The 15,402-nt window shown below is 43.0% G+C and overlaps 1 protein-coding gene across 4 annotated transcripts in view; it reads left to right on the forward strand.

Moving 5' to 3' along the window:
- The window catches only part of SALL4 (spalt like transcription factor 4), a 108,277-nt gene that overhangs the window by 52,934 nt on the left and 39,941 nt on the right, over nt 1-15,402 (forward strand). The window lies entirely within an intron of this gene.

Genomic DNA, 15,402 nt, shown 5'->3' on the forward strand with positions numbered 1-15,402 from the left:
CCTCTCTTGATCCAGAAGAAAATAGCAGAAACTTCTTATTTTGAAAAATGCGTGGAACTCAGGCTGATAAGAAACCTTTCATGCATTCATGAATGCTAACTAGGAAGATAGTTGGGAACATTCCAGATGTTTATTCCTTTCTCTCTCTCTCACCTCCCCCCCTTGCGTGCTCCTTGATAACCAGGATGGAACTTGGAAAGCTCTTTTATGAAGCTGTCCCATTGTATGCTAAGTTATGGTGGGCTCCAGACTGATCCCCTCACAAAAGTCCTTTGTTTGGGGATTCTCTCTATAAACTGGGACTCAGTGAATTATGCTCCTTTTAGGAAGCTTTCCTTGGCTGATTATATTTACCTAAGCAAGCATTATTTTCTGTCTTGTTCTCTTCTTTTTCTCAAGCATAATTCAGATCTCAGGAAAGCATGAGAAAGATAAGGCAATTGCTAGCAAAACAACGAGGTATTTCTGGCTCCTCTACTCTGAAGATGATTGAAGTGTTTTCGTAACAAGCATGTGCCACTTTTTTAAAAATTGCATTTTTTGATAGAATTTTTCCCCTGGGTACTAGGTTTGTGGGCTACAAAGGACATGAAACGTCCTGATTTTGACATATTTTCCTTGTCTGCTGTTTCTGTTCACTTTTAGTTTTATTTAGTGTTATTTCCATAGTTGAGGGGTGGGGAAAAGAAGGATGAAAACAGCTATTTCCTATTCATCATTTTAATCCTAGAACAAGATCTTTACTGTTTTTTAAATGAGATGGGGGGGGATGGTTTAAGAGGAAAATTACAAAGATTTGTATTTGGGGTACTCTCTTTAAAGAAAACTAGTGGGACCTTTAAGAAAAAAGGTTGAGTCACATAAAATGAGAGAAGCAAAGGACAAAATGGTAATAAAGGGAGCATTGGGGGATGTGCGTGTCCCGTTAGGATGGGGACCGTCCCTCTTCTTCCATGAAAAGCAGCCTTCTTTTCGTGGGAAACCAAGCCCCTGGGTTATTAGATTCACAATGAGTTCCCCAGATGTAGTTCCCAGGAGTAAGGATTCTCAGAGGAATAAAGAGAACCCTAGAGGCTTCTGTTTGTTTTGTTTTGTTCTTGTTTTAGTAAAGTTTTGGCGAGGTAATGCTTCCAAGTGGTTCAAAAATCACAGAGTATAACAAACAGTGAAAAGTCTCTCTTAACTACTGTTCTGCAGTCACCTGTTTGCCTTCTCAGAGTCAACCCCTTCTAGTTTATTTTGTGCATTATAATATTCGGAGATGTGCGTGCATCAGCAAATATAAATATATATTCCTTTTCGAACTTTTCTTACACAGTGTTAACATACCTTACAGATTGTTTGGCACTTTCTCCCATGGACGACACATTGATCTTGGCCATTGTTCCATCTCAGTACCCAGAGAGCTCATCAATCTTTTCTATGGCTGCATACTGTTCCACTGTAAATGTGCCTTAACCTATTTAACCGTCCCCAATTGATGGGCGTTTAGGTCGCCTTTGATCTTTTGCTATTACAAACAGTGCTCCCTTGGCTGATCTTGATGGGACATCATTTCACACATGTGTGAGTAATTCTGCAGGGGCGGCCCTCCAAGTGGAAATGGTGGGTCAAAGAGTTTGTTACTAGCCCATGGGTGGAGAAGGAGGACTTGAGACGTTCGTTGTTATTTATAGGGCTAGGTTTTCATGCCTTCTGTTTTTCACTACCTTCATATTTACATTTAGGTTACCCAAATAATACATGAACACGTTCTCCCTGTAGCTTAAACCAATAAATAAACAATCCAGAAGGATACATGGTAAAATGTGAAAGTCCCCTTTGAATTCTCAACCCCCTACCCTTCACCTCCACATTCTCCTTCTCAAAAGCAATTCTCCTTCTCAAAGTTAACCACTGTGAGTTAGTGCATGTAATTCCAGACCTGTCTATTCATTTACATTTCTATTCACATACATATTTCTATGTAGGTCCAGATAGATAGATAGATATAATACACAAATAGGTGTTCCTATGTATATATATAAATATAAAAGCTTACCGGAGTGCTTGTCAAACTTTTACGTGCTGAAAACTCACCTGTGGGTTTTGTTAAAATGCAGGATCTGAGGGAATTCCCTGGCGGTCCAGTGGTTAGGACTCGGCGCTTTCACTGCTGGGCCGGGGTTCAGTCCCTGGTTAGGGAGCTAAGGTCCTGCAAGCTGCATGGTGCAGCCAAAAAAAAGATTAAAAAAAAAGGCAGGATCTAATTCAGTGTGTCTGAGGTGAGATCTGAGCTTCCCCATTTCTAACTGTCTCCTAGATTATGCTGATACTGCTGAATTTGGGTATCTTTTTGGGTTTTATTTGTTTTGTTTTGTTTTTCTATAAATGAAATCATATCTACTTATTGTTTTGGAAGTCACATTTTTTCCTGGCCAGGCCATTTGGGAAGGTAACATGGATAAGGCCTTGCGAACCTAATGAACAGTGTATAGATATTGATACTATCGACTCTTATGAAAGAAAACCCACTTTAATTGATTTTTCAACCTGGGAAGCCTCTGAGACCTTCCTAAATTGATTCCATTGAATTCCGAACATCAGAGGTGGTAATAGAAGCAGTTTTTATTTGCTGATGAAAGTAAGCCTTGAATGACTTGAGAATTGTTTCTGATTGGTTCATTCTTGTATCTTGGCCCTGATAGTGTGTCTTTTGAGAATGCAACAGACACAAAGAGAGAAGAAGGAAATGCTAGTTTCTCAACATAATTCATGTCACTGGCCAAAACCAGTTTCCACTGGGCATTTTAATTAGCATAGAGAAAACCAAAGAGGACCACAGAGTCTTTCTTCAACGAATAGACTCCTATGTCATTTCTCACCCATGCAAGGGAGGGGCGGATGGTTTGAATTTGGGAAGGTCACTGGAAGGTCGCTGCAGGATCTACAGTTGTTCTAGTTGCTTGAGCCCGAGGCCAGGGATCCCTCACTCCCCTGCTCACCCCTGCTGCGCTCTATCGCCAAACCTCCATGCTACGTCAGGAACCCATCCGTCTGCACCTCCATTGATCCCACTGCTGTCTCAGCTATAGATTGGCAGGAACTTCCTCACTGGTCTTCCATCCACTCTTTTTTTTTTTTTTTTTTTTTTTTGGCCACACCGCACAGCATGAGGGATCTTAGTTCCCCAACCAAGGATGGAACCCGTGCCCCCTGAGTGGAAACGTGAGTCTTAATCACTGGAGCGCCTGGGAAGTTCCTTCCCATCCACTCTTACTTCCTCCAGTGGGTTCTCCAACTGCAGCCAGGGTGGACTTGACTGAACGCAAAATGAATGAATTCCCTACGCAAGACCCTGAAGACATGCCCCATCAGGGCTTGTAGACTGACCTCAAGGCCCTTCCCAAGTAGAACTCCCTCTTCCTCTCCAGCCTCATCACTAGACCCTCCTCCTTGCTCAGCATCCTCCAGCACCAAGGGCTTCAGTTCCTTTTCCTCGCCCAGCTACCTACAGACCATGCTGTTCCCTCTGCCTGGAATGCTTTTCCTGCCCTCTTCACCCAATTACCTCATCCTATAGGTTTCAACTCAAAGTTCCCTTCCTCAAAGAAGCCCCCTTGGACTAACCCACTCCCCCAGTAGCACCCTGCACCTCTTCTTCATACCAGTTATGCCAGTGTGCAATGGTATTTCTCTAAATATTTGAGAGCGATTACTTGATTGAAATCTGTCTCCCTCCAGTAGACCATGGGTTCCATGAGGATGGGAACCGTGTCTACTTTTGTTTGTTGGTGTGTCTCAGTGCTAACCACAGGGCTTGGCATATAGTAGATGGTCACGTAATAATTCTGTTGTTCGAAGGAAGGGAGGAGGGAGGACTCATAGCATGTCGGCTGTTATTATTGCTGTGGACACTGTAGCTAAAGTGACTTGGTGAAGGTTCTGAGAAAGTAGGTAACGGTTTGGGGCAGATTGAGTTGAGATGGTGGAAGGGACCAGAAACCTCAGCTAAAACGTTTCTTTGCGGCTGGACCAAAAGGAAGGATGGTGGGGAATGATGGCATCTCAGGCTCACCTGGATTAGCACTTGACAGGGAGAAAGAACAGCCCCTGCCTGCATTTCAAGGCAATATCTTGACCTCCTGTCCAGACACCAGGAAGTAAGAGTCAACCAGTCTCAACCAATCTTAAGTAACAATGTGGAGCAGGGAAGAGCACCCACCCAGGGGCTATTTGGATCCACATCAGGGTCAAATCTTATCTTGGCCAGTCTTCTTTAACTTTGCAACCTCTCCCAGGTTACACACCAACCGTGACCTCAGCCTGGAAAGATGGTGACAGTCAAGGGTCTCACTTTACGGGTGCAACATAGATTAGAGTGGTCCATGCATCTATAGCACCAGGCATTGGTAAGCACTCAGGACGTGGGATGTCCCACTGTCTGAGCCAGTCGTGAGCCACAAAGAACAACCTGGGGAAGCAGAGTGAAAAACCAACCAAGGCAAAACTGCACATGAGGTCATTTAGTACCTCCAAAGGGAAGGGTGGGCAAAACTTCTGTTTCTAACAGAACCAACTGACCACCATAAAATAGAGCCCTAAAATACGAAGACTTGATCATTTGTTCAGCTTTTTTTTTTTTCCTCCCTATTTATTTGTTTTGTTCTCTGCTATATCCTCAGTGCCTAGAACAGTGCCTGGCATGTGTAGGGATGAGGATGGAGCAAGGGAGGCCCCTTACCTTGGATGCTCCAGGCACCCTGTTTGCCTCACCCTAGTCCCCACCCTGGCCTGGCATATGGTGGGTGCTCAATAAATAGTTGTCAGTTGAATGAATCCAGGTATGTGGAAACAACCAGATCTTTGAGTTGACCTCTTCTCCCAGGTGTTTTGACCTCAGGTTTGAGCAGCCTCAGGCTAACTTGATGAGTTTCTCTGATCCTTGCCTCCCAGGAAACAGACATGATGATCATCAAAACATCAGTGATAATATTGATATTCAGCCTTTCTGGAGCCCCCCATCTCTGTCTTCTACAGTTCTTCCCAGAACACTTGAAGGAGTTATATTTGTTTTTAATGCACCAGGACTGTGAAGTAGGTCATGTAGGCAAGTGGGAGAAGAGAGAGAGAAAACTGCTTGACCTCCTTGATGAAGATAATTTCCATGTAGATAAGGCAATAGGAGGGGTGACTTCATCAATGTTTTCATCCTGCTCCAACCTGCTTGCCATCTAATTTAGTTCTACAATTAACCTTTACATCAAAAGCAAGGTTATGCTGTTATAAAATGTTGGGACATATTGCCTTTGCATTCCTGAATGCTTTCCTTCATTTCCTATTGTTTATTTAAAATTTTTTTTTGCATCGCATTTTTAAAATTTGTATTTATTTATTTATTTATTTGGTTGTGTCGGGTCTTAGTTGCAGCAGGCGGGCTCCTTAGTTGCAGCTCGTGGGCTTCTTAGTTGTGGCATGCAAACTCTTAAGTTTCAGCATGCATGTGGGAACTAGTTCCCTGACCAGGGATCGAACCCTGGGCCCCCTGCATTGGGAGCGTGAGTCTTAACCACTGCGCCACCAGGCAAGTCCCTGCATCACATTTTTTTAAAACTTTAAAATTTATATCTCCACGGAAGATTTTTTTTAAATAATTCAAATTGTTGAGTAGGTAATATAGTCACATGATCCAAAACCTGAAAAGAATGGGCAAAATGGAAAGAGCTCCCCACCCCCGCCCAACTCTTGTTCCTCCTCCACCCAGGTCCCCTCCCATCATTTCTTATAGATTTTTGCAAAATATCTCTACGCAAATACAAATATGGATTCTTATTTCCCTCTGTTTCTTTTACATATGATAGCATACTGTACACATTTTTTTCCCCTGCAGCTTGCTTTTTTCCTCTTAATCACATTATCTTGAAGATCATTTCATATCTGTTCCTAGGAGCTTCCTCATTCTTTGAAAGGACCACATTATAATGTACATAAATGTATACTGTATATAAGGAATATAAGGTAAAAACTCTGCATCTGTTCCCAGCCCCAGTTCTTACTGTCTGGAGTTTTTAACTCACCACTATTAATAGTTTGTGGTTCTTCTTCTTCTTCTTTTTTTTTTTTGAAGTATAGTTGATTTACAATATTATATTAAATTGTGTACAACATAGTGTTTTGATAGTTTTATAGATTATACTCCATTTCAAACTATTATAAAATATAAGCTATATTCCCTGTGCTGTACATGACATCCTTATATCTCATTATTTTATACCTTGTAGTTTGTACCTCTTAATGCCCTTGCCCTATCTTGCCCTCCCCCACCCCTTTCCACACTGGTAACCACTAATTTGTTCTCTGTATCTGTGAGTCAGTTTCTACTTTGTTATATCCATTCATTTTTTTTTATTTTTTAGATTCCACATATAGGTGAAAATATACAATATTTGTCTTTCTCTGACTTATTTCACTAAGTATAATACCCTCTCAGTCCATCCATGTTATTGCAAATGGCAAACTTTCACTCTTTTTATGGCTAATATTCCATTGTATATATATACCACATCTTCTTCATCCATTTATCTGTTGATGGACACTTAGTTGCTTCCATATCTTGGCTATTGTAAATCTGTGGCTGTTCCTCTAGACCATTTTGCATTCCAAATATATTACAATAATTTGAGAATATTTTTGTAAACATTGTATTGGAAATATTAATTTTTCTGGAACTTCTTAAACATAATAATATGTCTTGGGCATTTTCCCCCATCTTTATCTATAGTTTTAACTCTTTTTAACTTGGTTTTATTTTTTGATAGTGCATAGTATTCCACAGTATGACTGAAACACACTTTCTTTAACCCTTCTTCAATCGATCTGGCCAAAGATTTTAAATAATTTATTTCACAAGGAATAAAATTTTCAGCATATTATGAAGGACAAGTACAATATGAAAAAGGAGGAATTCTCTGCAGGAGTCATGAGGAAGGAATCACACTTAATATCATCAATAGAGCTGAAAATGATAAGGATAATACCTTAACCAAAGGATGAAGGTTAACATCACAAATCCTATGACACATTGACAACACAGAGGCCTCAATAAGAAGCACTAAGAATACACTACTATGTGTAAAATAGATAACTAATGAGAACCTACTGTATAGCACAGGGAACTCTACTCATTGCCCTGTGGTGACCTAAATGGGAAGGAAATCCAAAAAGGAGGAGATATATGTATACATATAGCTGATTCACTTTGCTGTACAGCAGAAACTAACACAACATTGTAAAGCAACTATACTCCAATAAAAAAAAAAAGAAGCAGCAGCACTGAGAAAGACACATCACTTCTGTAGTATCCTTGCCAAAATTGCGTAGCATCTAATTATGAGAAAACATAAGATAATCTCAAACTAAGGAGCATTTTACAAAATAACTGACGAGAATTCTTTAAAAGTGTCAAAGTTATGAAAGACAAGGAAAGATCAAGGAACTGTCACAGCTGCCATACGGGATCCTGAAACAGAGAGAAAAAACCATCAATGGGAAAACTGTTGAAATCTGAAAAAAGTCTGTAGTTTAGTTAATAGTGTTGTACCAATGTTAATAGTAATATACCAATGTTAATTTCCTAGTTTTGATCATTGCAGAGTGGTTATATAAGATACTAACATTAACAAAAGGGAAATGTGGTGAAAAGTATAGAGGATTCTGTGTAATATTTTGCAAAACATTATTTATATAAATTAAACATACGCAAAACAATACTGTATATGCATATACATACATATATGTATATTTAAAGATATACAACGTAAATAGAAGATACAGAAAGTGGATTTGAAGGACTCATTATAAATACACATGGGTAGCTGTACATGACAGAGAAGGAAATGGGATTGGAGATGGAGATGAAGGGGAAAATTGTAAAATAATTTGTAAAGGGCACCAATATTCTACTTCTGTATATTGGTCCTATGGCTATCCTTGCACATGTATGAGATTACATACACACATCCATATGTACAAAATTATACACACACTGCCCCACACTCACCAACCCAGAGCATTGCTTATAATCACAAAATACTAGAAACAGCCTAAATACTTAGGTAGAGGTTAAGGGTTCTGACCACCTTCATCTTGGTCCATCCATATGGTGAAATACTAGCAGCGATTAAAAAGAAGGTTGTAAATCTTATAGGTGGGGCTATGGAATAAACTCCAAAATACACTGTTAAACAAAAAAAACCAAGTAAGACAGTGTGTAAACAGAAAGGCATGTGTGTGAACATATGCATGTTTGTTGCCTGTGCATGAATTCTCACTCTCAAAAAAGACACAGAGAAACTGATCCCAGAGGGACCTGGGGCAGGGAGAATGGAGTGGCTGGGAGAGAGGGTAAGGGAGAGGGAGACCTTCTATCCCCATTACCGCCTTTTGAGCCTTTTAAATTTGCTAACGCATTCATGCATTGATTACATAAATAAATAATTTTAGGGACTCCCTGCTGGCGCAGTGGTTAAGAATCCACCTGCCAATGCAGGGGACACAGGTTCGAGCCCTGGTCCAGGAAGATCCCACGTGCCGCGGAGCAACAAAGCCTGTGCGCCACAACTGCTGAAGCCCACGCACCTAGAGCCCATGCTCCGCAACAAGAGAAGCCACTGCAATGAGAAGCCCGCGCACCTCAACAAAGAGTAGCCCCTGCTCACTGCAACTAAAGGAAGCCCACGCACAGCAACGAAGACCCAATGCAGCCATAAATAAATAAATACATTTATTATTTTTTTTAAATAAATAATTTTAGAAGCATCTTCTTCCACAGACCAACAATACCGAACGGAGGCGTGTGATGCATTCCACTGTGCGCCCTGGATTCCTCAGAATAAATCCAAAGGCTCAGTGATAAAATGCAGACGATGATACCGGTGTGCATTTTCTTTCCTTCACTAGAGCATCCTTGGAAGAGCTCAGGCTCTGGAGCCCCCACTCCTGCTCAGTTAGCTTTGTGACCTTCAGCAAATCATCCCACTTCTGTGCCCCAGTTTCCTCATCTGTGAAATGGAGACAATAGCGTGACCTTCCAGGTAGTGGTATCGGGACGCTGAAATGAGACTGTGCACACGCAGCTTTTAGAACTGGCCTGGCACAGGGCACCCTCCTAACGGCGCCACCTCTTCGTGTTTCAACACAGATGACTTCAGGAATCCAAAGCACTGAGCATTAGGAGAAAGAAAAAAATATGCCTAATTCCAGAGATTGTTCAAGAATCTGCTGGTGGTGGGGGGTGCCCTGGGCTCCCCCTCCTTGTCTCTGCCTGCTTTAAATAAAGAACCGAAGTCTCTGGGTTTCTGCCTGAGGCCATCGGGCCAGGGCAAATCTGGGCCATTTATTCTCCCTCTTTCAGCCTGTTCCTGTGTTTACACTACCCTGTTTAGTTTAATGCACATCCCAAGATTACCCCTAATACACATCCTCAGAAATGTTTATGGAAATTCTTTATAAGCAAACGGCTTTATTTCCCTTGAGTAGCTGCAGATACAAAGCAGCGGTCACTTTTTTTTATTGACGGGCTTAAACACCTCGCAGTGCTCCCGGCCTCCACCCCGAGTGGATCTGTCACCCCAGCCCACCCACGCTTTACATCGTGCGATACCGCAGTTCTCAGGAGCCAGTGCTTGCCCATTCTAGACCGGTCCCAGCTTCCCAGCCCCTAGCCATCTTTCCGAAGCAAGAATCCTGACAGCTCTTTCAGACAGCTGGTTCTTTCCTCGGCTGCTGGTTTTGTTCCGGGGGGGGGGTGGGGTGGGGGGAAAGGAAGAGGGAGCAGAGAAAGGCCTATCATTTTGTACTGGTTTCCCGTCCCCCTCCCCACGCAGGTTTACTCAGTGCCTATTAGGCGCCAGGCGCTGTTCTAGGCTCTGGCGATTCAGCCATGAACAAGGGAGTTCTCAGCTATTAGATAGAGAAATTGCATTCTGATGACAGAGGCAGACCATAAATAAACAAGTATAGAAACGTGGTAACTCCTGAGGGTAAGTGCTATGAGGAAAATACTATAAAATGATACAATTAAGTGGAGGGGGCAGAAGAGCCAACATCATCAGGAAAGGTGGCCAAGGAAGACCTCTGAGAAGAGGTCATATTTGAGCAGAAACCAGAATGGAGTGGGGAGAAAGTCAAAGTTCTAGGAAGGGCATTCTAGGTGACAGGAATAGCAGGTGCAAAGGCCCTGAAGCTGGATCTCCTTGCTGTCTTAGAGGAAGAACAAGAAGGCCCATGTGGCTGGAATGTAGTGACCAAGGGCGGGGGGGTTGTAGGGACTCGTGAGGGCGAGGCAGGCAGAGGCCAGCTCATTAGGGCCTGGGAAGCCAGAGCAAGGAATGCTAGAGTTTGTTCTAATTTTAGTGGGAAGTCATCAAGAGTTTTGAGAAGGAAAAGACAGGATAGATCCGTGTTGTTTTTTTTTTTAGTTAATTTTATTGGAGTATAGTTGATTTACAATGCTGTGTTAGTTTCTACTGTACAGCAGAGTGAATCAGTTATACATGTGCATATATCCACTCTTTTTAATTTTTTTTAAAAAAATATTTATTTATTTATTTATATAGTTTGGCTGCATTGGGTCTTCGTTGCTGTGCTTGGGCTTCTCATTGTCGTGGTTTCTCTTGTTGCGGAGCACGGGCTCTAGGTGAGTGGGCTTCAGTAGTTGTGGCACACGGGCTTAGTTGCTCCGTGGCATGTGGAATCTTCCCAGACCAGGGCCCGAACCCGTGTCCCCTGCATTGGCAGGTAGATTCTTAGCCACTGCACCACCAGGGAAGTCCTGTCCACTCTTTTTTAGATTCTTTTCCCATATAGGTCATTACAGAGTATTGAGTAGTGTTCCCTGTGCTATACAATAGGTTCTTATTAGTTATCTATTTTATATATAGTAGTGTGTATATGTCAATCCCAATCTCCCAATTTATCCCTCCCCCCTTCCCCCCTTGGTAACCAGAGTTTGTTTTCTACATCTGTGACTGTATTTCTGTTTTGTAAATACATTTACACCATACATTTGTACCATTTTTTTAGATTCCACATATAAGCAATATCATATGATGTGATCCATGTTTTTAAAAGACCCCTTTGGCTCCTATATAGAGGATGAGTTATAGAAGGCAAGGCCACTGCCTTGTTGAAGATACTGTCTGAGAGAGGACGTTGATGACTTGTTTTGCGATCTAACTGGGAGAGAGGGAAGGAAGGGAATAAATTCAGAATATGACGTGTCCTTGGAGGGATGCCTGTCAGGCTCACTGATGGAGTGAAATGGGGATGGTGAGAAAAGAGGAATCGTGGATGGCTTGAACAACTCGGTTATTGGGTGCCATTTTCCCTATGAGTGAGATTGGAAAAGGAGCCAGTTGGGTAGAGGAAAATTTGAGACGCTTGAAGTCATCCAAATGGAGATGGCACCTAGGAGTGGAACACCTTAGCACCAGAGTAATAAAAGCCCACCCTTAGTCAACACTGTTCATGTGCCAGGCACTTTTGAAGCATTCTCCCACCCATTATTTCATAACATGCTTGCTGTCATCCTGCAAAGTGATTGCAGCATTATCCCCATTTTTCAGATGATGAGATGGAAACACTGAATAGTTTAAATAACTTGTCCCAGGTGACCCAGCCTGGATTTGAACTCATCTGTGTTGGACTTTGTTATGGGTTGAATTGTGTCCCCTCAAAAAAGATATGTTGTCATCCTTCCCGCCCCCAGAATGTAGCCCTATTTGGACATAGGGTCTTTATAGAGGTAATCAAGTTAAAATGAGGGCATTAGAGTGGCCCTGATCCAGAATGACTCATGTCATTTGGGGGAAATTTAGACACAGAGACAGAAATGATAGAGGGAAGGTGACGTGAAGAGACACAGGGAAAAGACGCCCATCTACAAGCCAAGGAGAGATGCCCAGGACAGACCCTTCCCTTGCAGCCCTCAGAAGGAACCAACCCTGCCCACCCTTGATCTTGAACTTCCAGCTTCCATAACTGTGAGACGATACATTTCTGCTGTTTAAAGCACCTGGTTTGTTACAGCAGCCCTAGCAAACTCTAATGCCAGTACTCTTAACTACTAAGCCATGCTCCTCCTATATGATGATTTCTTATTGAGTTGTCTGTCTTCTCTGCTAAAATAGATGTTTCCTGGACAGTTGAAATCATGTAGAGCTTGCACCTCTAGTGCCTCATATGTAAAAGGCACCTGATAGATATGAAATATTTGGGGGTTTTGGCTACAGTTTTGAGCTTGACCTCTCTACAGGAAGTGTTTTCTTCCCATTGGGACAGGAAGCCACCACAACATAAAAGTTCAAGCTCCTCTAAGAGTTTGATTTCTAACCTTAATCCGATATTAATATGTAAGCCCATTTCAGGGTCCCAGCAAGAATTAGACGGCTCACTCCAACAGGCTAACAGGAGAGTTTAATGAAGGACATATTTACAAAGGTGCAGGCAGATGTAGAGAAACCAGTAGGGGTAGGGAAGCACCCTGGGGCTATCAATAGCAGGGGGCTCTTGCCTCCTCTAGGCTGGAAAAGGCAACAGGAAGGAACAGTTAGAAGCACCTGGCAAAAGCTGCCGGAGAGGGCCACCCCACGGGAGCTGTGCCTTCAGTAGAGGGACACAGCCGCTGCCGAACCATGGCCGGCCAAAGGGTCAACACCTCAAACTCACTATCTCCTGACCTCCCATCTCCAGCCCCTGCTCCCTATTGTCTGAAGCCAACAAAAACCCAGATGTCACAGGAGCCAGGGACTATAGTCCCCGAAGGTCAGCCTCCTGGGCACAGAGCAGGAAAGAGAAAATGGAATATTCTGTACACTTGGGATGTCTGCAGAGCTGACACTGGTGAGCCAACAGACCCGACACTGGTGAGCCAACAGACCCCATCTCTTGAAAATCGTCCTATCCCAGCTGGTTATTTATGTTGCTACCCTTTTGCAAGAACCACATAAAATATTTTACATGCTTTTAAAACTCATAAATGTAATGAAGCCAAGATGTTTCAGCAAATGTGCTTGACAGACAAATCCTGCAGAAGATCCAGTCTTAGCTGACGTCAGGACCAAAGGCACATCTCACGACCCACAGAGCATCTGACATGGAAGCCAATAAATTCATCCCCTGACCCACTCAGCCCCCAAGATGTCCAAGCTGTGGTTGGATCTTGAGAATGTATCTATTCCTTCATTCACTTCCTGCCATCCATCTCTTGCAAATAATTACTGCTCTTTGAAAAGCAGAATTTAGCCAGTTGGAGATGCATCGGTAAAGAGAGGTTCCTGCACTTTGTTCAGGCATTGTGCCTACAACCTCCAATTCAAGCTTTCTGAGACGTTAATAAAGACGCATGCACCTGAAACTTGGGCTGATAATCTCTAGGGGCTCAGAGTAAAAATCAGTAAGAGCTTAACGTGAAGCCTGGTACATGGAAAGAGTAGCTAACTTGAGTACACACCATGTGTACTCGATTTCAGTCATCCTCGTAATGGGTGTATAATGTATGTATTATTATCCCCATTTTACAGATGAGTAAGTGAGGCCCAGAGGGAGCTGAACCAACTTGACTGGGGCCACATAGATGGCAGATAGAGCCAGGAGTCAAATCCAGGCAGTCTGATTCCAGAGGACACTCTTAACCTCTATGTAATATCATCTCGATAAATGAAAGGTATTCTTGGAAAAATAGGGCAGTAACGAATGTGTACGGCATGGGTTTGGGTACACGATAAATGGGTACAGATGGTATATTTTGTTTTTTTGTTTTTTGGGTTTTTTTTTTTTTTATAAATGTATGTATTTATTTATGGCTGCCTTGGGTCTTTGTTGCTGCGCGCGGGCTTTCTCTAGTTACGGCGAGCAGGGGCTACTCTTCGTTGCAGTACGCAGGCTTCTCATTGCAGTGGCTTCTCTTGTTGCGGAGCACGGGCTCTAGGCATGCGGGCTTCAGTAGTTGTGGCTCGCGGGCTTCAGAGCGCAGGCTCAGCAGTTGTGACCACAGGCTTAGTTGCTACGCGGCATGTGGGATCTTCCCGGACCAGGGCTCAAACCCGTGTCTCCTGCATTGGCAGGCGGATTCTTAACCACTGCGCCACCAGGGAAGCCCAGATGGTATATTTTGAACCTCAGTCTTCAGATCTGGAACTCAGTCTGAGCCATGTTTCTGACACATGAGTATGCCCAATGACTACAGCTTGGCATACCTGCTAGGTGTCTGGCACGCTATACCAGGCACTGGAGATACAAGATAGGGTAAAATAGATGTGGCACCTACTTAGGTGGCACCTTTAGTCTAGAGGAGGTAGATCTTGGTCATATAAACTCACAAATAAGCAAAATTGTAGCTGTGATAAACGCTAGTAGAGAGGTATCCAGTTCTCCAAGGGTCATGTGTGAGGGAGCCTGAATTAGTCAGGGAGGAAGGGGAGACAGGACTGAAGACAAGATGCCTGAGCTAGGGCTCAAGTTTGAGTCATTAACAAGATCAGGGAAGGCAGAGGGTTCCAGGCAGGGAGGCGCAAAGGCCCTGTGGTACGAGAAGATCTGAAAAGAAGCTGGTAGAGACTTGGAGGCTGAAAGTGGGGAGGTCATGAAAATTTGATGAGAGTTATGACTTCTTTCCCTGGGAGAAGAATATGCCGGTATGCACAAAATTTGTTATACCATGGCAAAGGCTTCGTGGTCCCATCCACAGACCTTGGACTTCAGGTTAAAAATTGCTGCCTTAAAGAAGAGCTTCATTTACACATGTAAAGGGCTCAAAAGCTTTGACAGGAGAAACTATTATCATAATAACTGGTGATATTAAGTCACCTGATAAATTGAGCAAGAAGCTTCCACGCCTCCAGTTTAGATTTTTTTCAGCCACACCCAACAGACCTCAAGCAAAACACTAAAGGAATTTAAAAAATAGAGAGTGGGGAGGAGACAGAAAAAATCCAGAGGATATTGAAATGTAAGCATAACAAAAGAGATCTCAGAGACCTGAAATCTCAAAAAGAGATTTTTTTGTCCCACCTTAGAACACACCTAAAACCCCACCTGGGGATGCTTCCTTTTGATTTTCCGGCTCAGAAACCAGAATCATTTTAGGTGACTGGCCTGAAATCATGCCTTAAAGCCAAGGCTGAGGAGTCTGGCTATGGAATGTGGCAGATCTGGGTTCCAATGCAGACTGGGTCCCAGCTGTGGGAACCTCGGAAGGTCACTTTACATTTCAGTGCCTTTGTTTTCTCATCTGTAAAACGGGGAGAATAGTACGTAGCACCCACCCTCTCCTCCTTCCTTTCTTGCTTACTCTAGGATTTTCTGGTATTTCTGCCAAACTAGTTTTCATCCTTCTGTTGCAGGAAGGGGAACCCCTTCCAGGGG

The sequence above is a fragment of the Balaenoptera borealis genome, assembly GCF_965194805.1.
Source record: "Balaenoptera borealis genome assembly, chromosome: 16".
Taxonomy (NCBI): domain Eukaryota; kingdom Metazoa; phylum Chordata; class Mammalia; order Artiodactyla; family Balaenopteridae; genus Balaenoptera; species Balaenoptera borealis.